The 14,060-nt window shown below is 36.6% G+C and overlaps 1 protein-coding gene across 2 annotated transcripts in view; it reads right to left on the bottom strand.

Annotated features, from left to right (window-relative positions):
• The window catches only part of LOC150092985 (mucosa-associated lymphoid tissue lymphoma translocation protein 1-like), a 228,003-nt gene that overhangs the window by 60,473 nt on the left and 153,470 nt on the right, over window positions 1-14,060 (bottom strand). The gene's annotated exons all lie outside the window — the stretch shown is intronic.

Below are 14,060 nucleotides of genomic sequence, written 5' to 3'. Positions count from 1 at the left end.
GCTAGCATCAAATCCTTCTGCTATTTATTACAAGTTGGTGAGTAGAGGGACACCAATTCACTGATCGCAAGGAAAACCTGAGGCTATGTATGGACAGGAGACTGGGTTCTGCCTGTGTGGGTGGCATATTTACAAGTCAATCACCTCTGACTGCATGCCCCTTATCTTTTTATCTATTTCTCCCCCACCCCCACATTTAATGGATCACAACTCCAAGAAACACTATTTTACTGCAGATCAAAACTTTTTTCACAAGAAATAGTTAAAAAAAAAACAACAACTTAAATGCTAATTCTTACCAAGAAAAAGTTTCCACATCCACTTCAGCAACATTCGTGGTCTAAACCAGTGGTCTCCAAACTTTTTTGATCGTGTACCCCCAAGACAGAAAAAATAAATAGCACGTACCCCCAACTGATTGAGCAAAAATCTATTGTAATAAGTATTATAAAGAGGAAATATTCCTTGTATGATCATATAATAATTAAAAACACTAGATATTTTTACACATTATTTTTATTATTACCAGCTAACAAACATATTTATTACAATATTTAATTGAACAATAGATTGCATTTCTTTCATAATTTCTTAAAATTCTGGTTTGATGGCTTCTGATACTGCGATATGAAGGTCTGGTTCCAAGTTTAATTTATTTTGATATTTGGTTTTAATACCTGTCATTGAGAAAATGATACCTCACATAAATAAATAGAACCAAACAGTAGGAGTGCATCATTTGCTGTGTGTTTACTAAATTGCTATACTTGGAATTCAGTCCCATCCACCAATTGTGAAGAGATTTCTGTTGAAATTCGTTTTTCAAAGTTGTGTTGTATCTAATGTTAATTAATTGCTCTTGAAAAATAATAGGAAGATGGTCAATTTTTACATTTTCTGCAAATGGGTATAAAATCCATTGAAATTCTTCACCAGAAAGAATCTGTGAATAAGTTACAGAAATATGTCTCTAAACTTTTTAAATGTCCAGATATTAGTTTTTTGGTTTGTTTTACATTTACATTCTCGTAGACAGGCTTATACGTTGGTTATGCATTTCTAAATAACTTAGGGAATTGAAACAACGTAGATCCGAATATAAATTAAATTATACTTTAATAGATATTTCCGATATTTCGGCAATGTCACATTGACATTTTCTAAAGGAACTTACAAAAAGGCAGGTGCACACAGGCAATAACAATACAGTAACTGAGAATGAAGATATGAAGCTATCGTTCTCCTAGAAGTCCTGATGGTGCCCTCTGGCGGGCTAAGTAGGCGTTCTTGGCCGTTGGGCTGAAGGTCTGCTGATGTATGCCTCCCAAATTTGGGGCAGTCGCATACAACCAAATTTGTTGAGGTTTGGAGAGTTTCTTAGGGCAGAAGCTGATTCCATAAATAATCTTTCGAATTTATATTTGCTCCAGTGTATTATTGTTGCTTTCTTCCACCGTATTCTGTGGCGAGTATCCAGAGCATGGTCTGCAAGACCAGAATGGCTATACTTGTAAAACCGGATGTAGTCCTTGTGTTCAGAAATTCTGATATTCACTGTCCTGCCTGTTTGGCCAAAGTACGACAGTTTACAACTGCAAGGGACTGGTATACACCAGGTAGGTCTAGGGGAAGTGGTTGGTCTTTGGTAGAGTGGATAAGGGATGCCAATTTTCTGTAAGGCCTGTAACAGGAGGTGAGGTCATGTTTTTTTAGAATTTTGGTAATTTTTTCTGAGGTGCCTCGGATGTAGGGAATGGTGATGGATTTAGAGTAATCTTTTTTGTGGATGGGGGGGTGGGGGGGGGGGGGAGGGAGGGGGGGGGGGGCTGTGGTTTGTAGGTTTTAATATTTTTTGGATTTTTTGGGGGGGGGGGTAGCCTGTTGATTACAATTTACGGACTCCCAAAAATATATAAAGAAAATGTGCCATTACGTCCCATAGTGGATGGCATTGATTCCCCCACATACAAATTAGCTAAACATTTGGCCAAAGAGTTCACACACTATACTGGCAACACACCATCACACATAAAAAACTCAGCCCACTTCAAAGCCAGCATAGAAAACCTTACACTCCAACATACTGACATAATGGTCAGCTTCGACGTCTCCTCCTTATTCACAAATGTCCCACTCAAGGAAACTTTAGAGCTGATCCAAGCTAAATTTTTCCCCCGATATCTCAGCCCTATTTCAGTTCACAATGAACTCAGGCTATTTCGTTTGGCAGGGAAAATTCTACTAACAAATAGAGGGGACAGCCATGGGCTCACCACTCTCCCCACCCTTGGCCAATTTCTTTATGGAGACCTTTGAGGAAAAAGCCTTACCTCTGCCCCACAAAAACCAACCATATGGCTTCGCTACGTTGATGATGTGTTCGCTATTTGGCCACATGGCTCTGAAACACTCCTCTCCTTCCTTACACACTTAAACAACCAACACGCCAGAATCAAGTTCACCCTGGAAAAAGAGGAAAACAACTGCCTCCCTTTCCTAGACACACTAGTCACCCGCCAGCCTGATGGAACTTTGGTTTTCTCAGTTTACAGAAAACCCACCCATACAGGCAGATATATCCACCAACAATCCCCCCCTTCACAACAATATGGAGTGGTAAAAACACTATACAACAGGGCTAAACTAATCTGTTCTAACGACATAGCCCTTAACACTGAACTAAATCACATCCTCAACACTTTCTCAGCCAATGGCTACCCCCCCCCCCCAAAAAAAAAAAAAATCCAAAAAATATTAAACCTACAAACCACAGTCCCCTCCCCCCCTCCACAAAAAAGATTACTCTAAATCCATCACCATTCCCTACATCCGAGGCACCTCAGAAAAAATTACCAAAATTCTAAAAAAACATGACCTCACCTCCTGTTACAGGCCTTACAGAAAATTGACATCCCTTATCCACTCTACCAAAGACCAACCACTTCCCCTAGACCTACCTGGTGTATACCAGGTCCCTTGCAGTTGTAAACTGTCGTACTTTGGCCAAACAAGCAGGACAGCAAATATCAGAATTTCTGAACACAAGGACTACATCCGGTTTTACAAGTATAGCCATTCTGGTCTTGCAGACCATGCTCTGGATACTCGCCACAGAATACGGTGGAAGAAAGCAACAATAATACACCGGAGCAAATATAAATTCAAAAGATTATTTATGGAATCAGCCTCTGCCCTAAGAAACTCTCCAAACCTCAACAAATTTGGTTGTATGCGACTGCCCCAAATTTGGGAGGCATACATCAGCAGACCTTCAGCCCAACGGCCAAGAACGCCTACTTAGCCGGCCAGAGGGCACCATCAGGACTTCTAGGAGAACGATAGCTTCATATCTTCATTCTCAGTTACTGTATTGTTATTGCCTGTGTGCACCTGCCTTTTTGTAAGTTCCTTTAGAAAATGGCAATGTGACATTGCCGAAATATCGGAAATATCTATTAAAGTATAATTTAATTTATATTCGGATCTACGTTGTTTCAATTCCCTAAGTTATTTAGAAATTACATTTACATTATTTTCTGTAACGAAATCAGATAAAGATGGAAACATTTCTAAACATTCCTTTTCAAATTTCTCTCTCCACAGCACCATTTTCTTTCGAAATGCAGTTATTTCTCATTCATTAAATGTTACCTTTTCCTTGAAGAGACAAATTAATTACGTTTACTTTTTCAAAAATATCAGCTAGGTAGCATAGTATTAATAACCACTTATCGTCATTGAAAAGATCTGCAAATTTCTTATCTTTATCCAATAGGAAAATGCGTAACATCTTTTAGTTCTACAACTCTCTTAAGCACTTTTCCTTGAGATAACCAACAAACCTCTGTGTGGTATAGAAGATTTTCTTGGATACTGCCCATCTCTTGACATAGTACTGTAAATATTTTACTATTCAAAGGCCTTGTTTTTATAAAATTAACTATATTGATAACATCCTGCAGTATTTTGTGTATATCAGGCTGCATTTTTTTTGCCGCAATAGCTTGCCTGTGGATAATACAATGAATGAATTTGACATGTGGTGCTATTTCGGTTACTTTTCCTTTGAATCCTTTCTTTGTACCAATTAAAGCAGCTGCACCATCGCTAGTTATGCTTAAACAGTTTTTCTACAAAATATTGTTTTTAACAAATAATTTATTTACTGTTGAGAAGATATCTTCCCCTGTACATCTTTCCTGAAGTGCTTCACAAAAAAGTAGTTCTTCGTGTAATTCGTTATTAAAATAATATCTAGTAAATACCAATAACTGAGACATGTTGGCAACATCTCATCAAGCTGTATAGCAAATTTCCCACACTGAGTCATTTGCTTTAATAGTTGCTTCTTTAAATTATCTGCAATGATTTCTATACATCTACCAATAGTATTTGCTGATAAGGGAATACATTTTAGTTTATCTGCATATTCATTTCCATGGATTATTTCTTCCATTTTTATGGCAGTTGGGAGTACAAGTGTTTCCCCAATGGTGTGTGGCTTTTGGTCTTTTGCAATTAAGAATGCAACCTCAAGAGATGCCTCCAAATATTTATCGTTAATTTTAGTGAATTTTTTTAAGTTGTTGGATTGAGAATTACATGTCTTCAAACATTGTTCAAAGAATTGTAAAGATTTGTGTTCATGTTCAGGATGTTTAGTTTTTAAGTGTCTTACTAATAATGATGGTTTCATACTTCCATTACATAGCATCTCATGACACAATACACATGTAGGACGAGGTTCGTTGTTGACAATTGTCGATGTAAATCCCCATTTCAAGTAGTCTTCTTGATAATTTCAAACTTTCTTGGGCATTAATCTGAAACTTTCGTTAAGTTTCAGATTAATGTTTTTATCACTTAATGTGACTGATAATGAACTTGTTTGAAGAGAAGAATCAATCCTATCTTTTCCTCGTTGTTCGTCTGATGTAGAAGTACTATCGTAATTATCTTCAATTCGCGGTTTCATTGGAGGAAATTTTTTAACCATTTATCCATTTTGTGAGGGTTAATTTGTAAAATTTAAATATAATTCATTTACTATTGATAATATCAAAACTTTTAAAAAATGTAAGCAATTTTGATAATATTAATTCACTATTTCTAGTGTAAACATAAAAGTAAGTACAAAAAAGGCGTTGTAATTGCGCAGAAACAATATATACTAAAAAATTGTTAAACTTACTACTAATAGTCAAATAATTAATACAACTGTGGTGTCATCTGTAGATAGCAGCATAACTAAGCAATTTTCCTTCTCTAGTTGGGCTTGTCAACACTAGGATGCTCTACAAACAATGGCAATGATAAGAAGTAAGAGACTTACTCCATAGTTTTAAAAAACATGACAGCTTTGCCACGGATGATTATGTGTGCAAAGTCACCCAATGTGCACTACTCGCAAATTTAAGTTTACAGGATCTCATAATGTCTTTGTCTATATTAGATATACAGTCATACCCTGACTTACGCGAATCCAGAGTTACGCGGTTTCATATATGTACGTATTCCCATCCCGCTTCACACCTCACCACTAGTCATATCTTTCCGGCGCCAGTCGCATTCGCCAGTGTCGCACATGCTGTGAACAAGCACAGACATGTTTCGCGCAGTCTCCATTCATACACGATTTTTATAGTCTACAAACCTTGTGATTGTTTAATGCTATGTTCTTGATAAAAATTTTATCACATTAAAAATAATAATGTCGTCCAAAGGAAGCAAGTCCGATTCTTCTACAGCTAGCAAGAAAAGAAAAACATTGACTTTGGAAACAAAACTCAACATTATTAAAGATTTTGAAGGCAGAATGAAAATTTCTGAGCTAGCAAAGATGTTTGATCTACAGGAATCCACAGTAAGAACAATCATAAAAGAAAGGTTTCCAGAATTTGGAGGACATGGTTCTAATGAGGAACAAATTGTAGCCACAAGGTGAGGAATAAAAAAATCATTAGCTTGCTATGAAGAAATTTTACGTGACAAGAAAAAGACATTATGCCGTCAGACGAATCTATTAGATTTTATGAAACCATTGACACCGAAATAACTTTCTTTTTTTTTATGTACGAAAAACTACAATTATGATCATATTTCTTAAAAAATATAGGTTTTTTTGTAAACCTTTGGTCCCAATTAACTAATATTTTGTATGTTTGTATGCAAAATTATACCCGAGTTACGCAAATTCGACTTACTTGTTTTTTGTTGGTCCCACCTACTGTGTAACTTTGGGGTATGACTGTATGTGTTCGTTGTACATGTTGTTTATTTTTTAACAGTATATATTAGAACACAGAAAAATAAGTAAATAATTAATTTATTAACTTATTGCTGATATTTCGCTGGTGATATAACCAGCATCTTCAGAGCACAAAACACAGTTTGTCACAATACGCAAGACTATAACAACATGGTGTAATCAACAGACTAGTTAAACAAAATTGTAGCAGCAACACTAGTCTCTGCTGCTGCTGGACTCTAGGCTTTGTGTTGCTGCTACAATTTTGTTTAACTAGTCCGTTGATTACACCATGTTGTTATAGTCTTGCATATTGTGACAAACTGTGTTTTGTGCTCTGAAGATGCTGGTTATATCACCAGCGAAATATCAGCAATAAGTTAATAAATTAATTATTTATTTATTTTTCTGTGTTCTAATATATACTGTTAAGAAATAAACAACAAGAAAGAAAGTAATATTTTTATCTTTAATTAATTACTTAATTTGTTTCCTATCAATATAAAACTTTTTTTGACGTACCCCACGTATCGACTCACTTACCCCCTGGGGTACGCGTACCACACTTTGGAAACCACTGGTCTAAACAACAATATAAACAATGTGCATCACCTACAGTCATCTAAACCAAATTACTTTTCCTAACAGAACCTCAGCTATCCAAACTAAACATCATACAGTTCCTTCCAACAAGAGTGGTACTTATACATTCATCAGAAGTGACATTCCATGTCAGAGATAGTAAAACCTTGAATTCTCCTCCCCCACAACTTAGTTGATCTGGATCCAAATTTCTTTACCAAACCAACCTGACACTTTCATTTGCTGTCTCTACTGCTCCCCAAAATCTATTAACAACTCTGACCTCTTCAACTATCTCTCTCTACAGCTCGATTTACTATAGCCAAAACACTCTAATAGTCAGGTCATCCTTCATAGAGATTTCAACATCCACAACTCAAATTGGCTTCCCTTCTACAGTTTTACCAGACATGGATACTGAAATATTTGCCAATACCATTGACATAACACAGATTGTCAATCTCCCTACCAGAATACCTGACAACCCCCTCCAACACACCTCATCTTTTCCTAAAAAGCTTCCCTCCAAATATACTATGGATGTCAGTTCTCATAACTAAGCTCACAACCTCACACAAATCTTGTTTGCCACAGAACTCAGATCTTAACCTCATACAAGTCTCCTTTGCCACGGAACAACCTTCACCCATCAGTTCTCGGTATTATGTCCTTTGCATTCAGCATTTTGCACTATAAGGGTGCCAAATGATTTATATTCATCCTTCCCATGGTCTGACTACTGCTCCAGTTCTCCTGATCCAAATACCTGCTCAGACCAAATAACAGAACTCATCCTTGCAGGATTTCGCCCAAATCCCTGGTTTGCAAAAATGCAAGCCCATGTGGTAAGAGAAAAACACTGCATACCACAAGTGGCTCAAGACCAAAACTCTAGTTGTTCACTTGACCTGTACTGTAGCTTGCAAGGGCAATAAAAGATTCATCAATAAACCAAATCAGATTTTGAAAGGGCCAAATGCTGCAAATTTTCCTCCTGCCCAAATGGCATTCAAGCCTTCTAGTTCCTTGCCAAGGCCATTCAGTGCACGCAACCTTTGTCTGCCCATGTTTCCACCACTCTAACATCTGAATGGTAATTTGTGCCTCAGAACCAACACCTATCCTGTATTACCTCTTAAATTTACCCTACAGCATGGAAACAAGCCCACATCCAATGCATCACAAAGAAAGGTGATAAAAGTTAGTCAACAAACTACAATCCAGTTGCTCTCACTTTTGTTCTCTCTAAAACTATGGAGAAGGTGATCATCATAGTTGATCTTCTAGCTTTTACCACCCACCTCTGGACTCAGGCCATGGAAAAATTCAGAGAAAAATCAATCACTCTCAACATTTCAAAAGCATTTGATTGAGTGTGGCACAGAAGCTTACTTAGTTGTTATCCTATGGTCTGCCTTCCACATGCTCTGCAACTGGATTGTCAACTTTCTCACTGGTCCTGCTCACTATGTCTTGATGGATATCTCCTATCCTCAGATTTCTACACCAATGCAGGAGTACCCCAGGGTTTTGTACTTTCACCCACTCTCTTCCTCTTATACATAAATCACTAGCACTCAGACTTCACATTCTATTCATAGCTTTGCTGATGACAGTACATGCTGTTCTTCCTTTTCAACCGACAAACCTTGTAGCTCAATTCTTAAAACCTTCAAGATCCATAATGACCAATATCCTGAACTCCAATCCCCTAAATATATTTCAATGGAGACCTTGCAGACTTCGATGCCACCAAAACTCAGTTCTGTTTGATCCTTTGAAGAAAGATCTCACATCTCTCCTCCTAATTTTCAATAATACACAGAGATCTAAACACAATCAGATCCTTTCTTAAACTGACCTACACCTTCAACCTTTCCTGGCACAAACACATTGCAATCTGAAGCCACCAAAAAATTCAGTGTACTTTTCAGCACAAGACATTACTTTTCACCTTTACTGTTGATAACTCTATGCAAATCCAAAATCTGCTCAATCACAGATATTGGTCACATATTTGGGTTGGTGCACTAAAATCTTCTCTATGATATTGCTCTCTTCTATTCAGATGAGAGCAATCCTGTTAATTAATGATCTCTCTCTCTCTCTCTCCCACAGATGTTTTCACCTTAAGCCTATTACATAGATACTTTCATGGACAACGCTCTAATTATTATCCATTATTCCTCTACTTTCCTCCAAAATAATAAGAACAAGTGCTGCCACTAACCAAGTCAGGCTTTGTTTTATAGCCTGACTTGAAACTCACCAAACCAACTTCCCCACTTACTTTTCATTCTATCTACTTTTGTTTTTTGGAACAGTCTCCCTCCACTCTACCTTCCAAGAATACAACCATTGGCTGTTTTTTTTAAACAAACAAACAAACAGATTCCTTCTTTCTTCTTATTTTGTACATACACAGCCTTAATATGCTATAGGTCTTGGGACCTTTCATAAGTAGGATAGGTCATATATATACATATAAACTCCTCTGTGGAAATTTTTTTTTTGTTTTGTTTTTAGCACTGACAGTGCCTGACAAGAAAATTCTTGTTTCCATCCATATTTTCATATAGTGTAAGCAAATAAAAGTTTAGAGTAAATTTGTTGGAAGATGATGTGACCTGCAGAAAAGCAACTCCCCTCCCCTCCTACCACCACCCAAGCTTCCTTTAGTATTTCAGTCCTGCTGTACTGAAATTCACATCAGAAGAATTGAAGATACGAACCATCAATGTAAAGAGTAATGGAAAGGAAATCGAACTTGCAGAAAAATTGGAAAAGTACCACATGGACATAATTGGTATTACTGAGACAAAGAAGACAAAATCAGGTGAGATATTACTAAATAATAAGTATAGGATGATCTTCTCTGGCAAAAATGATCACAGAAAGGAAGGAGTAGCGATAGCAATCAACACCAAACATGAAGATAAAATTCTTGATTGAAAAGCAGTTTCAAGTAGAGTTAAGTGGGCAAACTTCAAAATGGGGAAATGGACAATGCAACTTACTTGTGCCAATGGTTCCACAGAAGGTTCTTCTAAGGAAGAAGTGGAGGAGTTTTTTGAGTCATTAGAAAAGGAAGCTGACATACAGAAAATGGAAAAAGTGGTCCTTGTTGGAAACCTGAACACAATATGAAATGAATCTCACCAGGCATATAGGAACAATGTGGGAAAATTGGACAAAAGCAAAGCTATAATAATGGTAGGTATTCGTGAACTTCTGCTCAGGACACTGACTAGTCATTACTATCACCATGTTTCAATATAAAGATGTGTACATGTTCACATGGAGAAAAGATAAGAAATAAGAAAAGCCTCATCGAGTACATCATTGTTGATCGTGAAAACAACAACCAAATATTGGAATCTCAGTGGCAAACTCTGAAGAAGACATTGATTTATTCAGCTAGGAAGGTATGTGGTGAAGTTGTATGCAAATATAGAAAAATAAGAACACCATGGTGGACACAAGAAGTTAAAGAATCAGTCTGGAAAAAGAAGAAAGCATACCAAAAGTTTCTAACAAATAAGTCAGCAGATGCCCTAAAAGAATACAGAGAAAAATGTAAGCAAGCTAAGCTATGTGTAAAAATAGCTAAACAAAACTCATGAGAAACTTTGGTAAGAGGATAGAAAATAAATATCAGGAAGGTGGCAAAATATTCTGGAGGCTATTGAAGAAGCTTAGAAATAGATGAAAAAGGTGGCATGAAAGCTGAAGATAAGGATATCCTAAATGTCTGGAGTAATTACTTTGAAAGACTGTTAAATGAACTATACTAGAAAATTTTCAAGAGGAATGCAAAAAGGAGTACATTTCAATACTTGAAATAGAAAAAGCCATCAAAAACTTGAAATATGGAAAGGCAGCTGGAGTAGATGATATTTGACTAGAAATGTTTAAGTATGGAGGTATAAAAGTTTTGTAGTGGCCACACTGCATAATGCAGAGCACCTGGACAGAAGGTCAAATGTCCAATGAATGAAGTAGAGCTCTCATAGTACTCATCTATAAAAAAGGGAATAAAGCTGAATGTGAGAATTACAGAGGAATTTCTCTGAGTGTTCCAGTAAGATTTATGCAATCATACTTGAAAAGAGGTTGAGAAAGATTGTGGAAGAGAAACTTGGAGAAGAACAAGCTGGGTTCAGGCCAAACGAGATTGTCAAGATCAGATTGTCACTTTAAGACAAATAGTTGAGAAATCATGGAAATATGACAAGGATCCATACTTAAATTTTGTAGTTCTGGAAAAGACATACAACAAGCTACCCAGAGAAAAACTCTTCAAAATACTATAATTATATGGGTGAATGGAACACTATACAGAACAATACATAGTTTATATTGAAGTTGTCAGTCAGCAGTTAGAATTGAAATAAAATCAGGAAGATAGTTTGATGTAAAAGCAGGGGTAAGATAAGGATGCACATTATCTCTGATCTTATTCATCATTTATATGGATCACATTATGAACGAAAGTGGCATTCGGCCTCATATTAGAATTGGAGATGTCAAACTCAGCTCTTTACTTCATCCAGGTGATGTTGTACTCCTAAACACATCTGGTGCAAGTCTCCAGGATTCTCAAATTAAATTGAATAACAGCCGTAACAAATTTGGCATGAAAATCAGCATTAAAAATACCAAAACTATGAAAATAGGCAGGAACATAGAAAACTTCAGCTGCATTCTAAATGGTCATCCTACACAACAAGTAAAATATTTCAGCTATTTAGGCATAGTTTTTAAGTGAAAATGGTAGGTTAAATCTGGAAATAGACAACAGAATAAGCAAAGCTGTTATCATGGGTAGCCAAAACACCAAACTAGCAATATACAAGATGGTGTTCAAACCAGTTTTAAGTTATGGATCTGAGAGTTGGGTTAAAAATAAAGCACTTCATCAGAGATTAGAGACCACAGATATAAGGGTTATAAGAAAAATTAGGAGAGTGAACCGATGGTATGAATGGTAGAATCATATTAAAAATAAAGATATTAGAAAGGAACTTGACATTATTAGCATTCAAGAATGTGGTAGCAGAGTTAATCTCAGGTGGTATCGCCACTTAAACAAAATGAGTGAGGAAAGTTTAGCAAAACAGGTGTTTGATGCCAAGATGGTAGGAAAGAGACCCAGAGGAAGACCAAGGTCTAGATGGATTGATTCAGTTAGAACTGCCTTAGAAGAACGAAATGTTAGTTATGACAATATCAGAATGCTTGCAAGTAATAAACTAATTTGAGGAAAATTGTGTATGGGAGATTAATAATTATATAAACTTAATCATGTAGTGCTGTCATAGTAACCTGAACACCCCCCTGGGGGTATATATCAAGAAACTGTTGACGATGATGCTGTACTGAAATTCTTAACAGATCTTCAAGTAACATAAAAACACAATTTGCTTTTTTTTTCATATACTTTTTTAAAGTGAATCCTATAATATTAGTACCATAGATGGGGTAAAGATTGCATAATAATAATACCCTGGTCTAGAAACCAAGCATGTTACTTTTTTTACTACTTCAGGCCTCCATAAGTTGAATGGTGGCTCCACACCAGGCTGCAAAATTCATCGACCACTTCAAGTTTGTATCAACAATGGGAGTTGAATCCCCAGTTTGTTGTTGGAGAATGGTATTAAGCGAGCAAATCAGACTATCATTCCAGATTTGACTAGGGGCCCCCTTGCACCCAAAGCAAGAATCATTATCCTAGACCAGTGGGTCTTAACCTTTTTAGTGATCGGCACCCCCTTGAATCTAAAAATAAGTTCTCACACCCCCTTGAAAAATGTGTTTCTATTTCTTTATTTAGGAAATTACATCTATTGCAAGATAATTTATTTATAGAAAAATAAACACATACATTTACATATACATACAAAACAATAGCTCAATTTTTAATGGCTATGTTGTTGTTTATTCATAATAATACTTTTGAAGCGAGGCTCCTTTTTTGAAAGAGCCACGTGTAAGTCATAACTTGCATTTAAGCGATCTCTGGCTTTTGTTTTTATGTGCAAAAGTGATGAAAATCCCATTTCACACAGGTAGGTGGTGGCAAATGGTAAAAGTGTCTGCAATGCTGCTTTTGCCAGCTGTGGATAAGGTTCTAACTGTGTATACCAGAACTGTTCTAAGTCCAGTTTTCCAAATTCCATTTGAATACGTGCATTGGCTCGTATTTCAATAAGATCGTCTTTTATTAAATAGCTGTCTTCCATTGAATCTGGATCAAAATTTAGAAACTTCTCTCACACCCCCTGAAAATGCTTTCTCGCACCCCCAAGGGTGCACGCACCCCAGGTTAAGAACCACTGTCCTAGACCAATGAGCCAGATGATTTAGGAGTATAATTCTGAGAAAAACTGACTTTACTGCAAGTTGCCTCTTAATTACTATTAAAGTACCTTATTAGCACAGCCGGCCTGGTTGGCCGAGTGGTTAGCATATCCGCTCTCCAGCCGCCAATAGGCTGCGGGTTTGAATCCCGCGTGGGCATGGATGTTTGCGATTGTCTTCCACCTTCATACATTCCTTCACCCAAGTATAGATATACTCTCCCAATATGAACTGGGTCACCATGGGAGTAGTAGACCCAAAACCTCCCGCAATGGGAGAGGCTTTCACCCTACAGTGGGTAGAAAAAAAAAAAAAAAAAAAAAGGCGGCTGTTCATCATCATCATCATCATCACCTTATTAGCATGAGACACTTCTTAGATATGTTCTTTTGTGAACTTTGCTAGAAACACACTTTACATTATGGTGGATACTTGGGGTAGCTTGAGGTTTTTCATAAAAGTTTACAGTAAATTAGTTGGAAGATGTGACCTGCAGAAAAGCAACCCCCTCCCCCAACACTACCACCCAAGCTATCCTTTAGTATTTCAGTCCCACTGTACTGAAATTCACATCAGAAGAACTATGAACCATCAATATAAAGAGTATTAATGGAAAGGAAATCAAACTTGCAGAAAATTTGGAAAAGTATCACATGGACATAATTAGCATTACTGAGATGAAGAAGACAAAAAAGGTGAGATATTAATAAATAATAAGTAAAGGATACTATTTTCAGGCGAAAATGATCAAGGAAAGGAAGGAGTAGCGATAGCAATTACAAGTTTTTATTTTTTTAAAGAATACAGCATTTTTAAAACTGATAGTTTTTGAACTCCAAGCTTTGATTTGCATTTTTTTTATTATAAT

The sequence above is a fragment of the Typopeltis vanoorti genome, chromosome 24 (assembly GCF_054136105.1).
Source record: "Typopeltis vanoorti isolate ZY-2024b chromosome 24, IOZ_Tvanoo_1.0, whole genome shotgun sequence".
NCBI lineage: Eukaryota > Metazoa > Arthropoda > Arachnida > Uropygi > Thelyphonidae > Typopeltis > Typopeltis vanoorti.
This window is presented reverse-complemented; position numbering and strand designations above follow the sequence as displayed.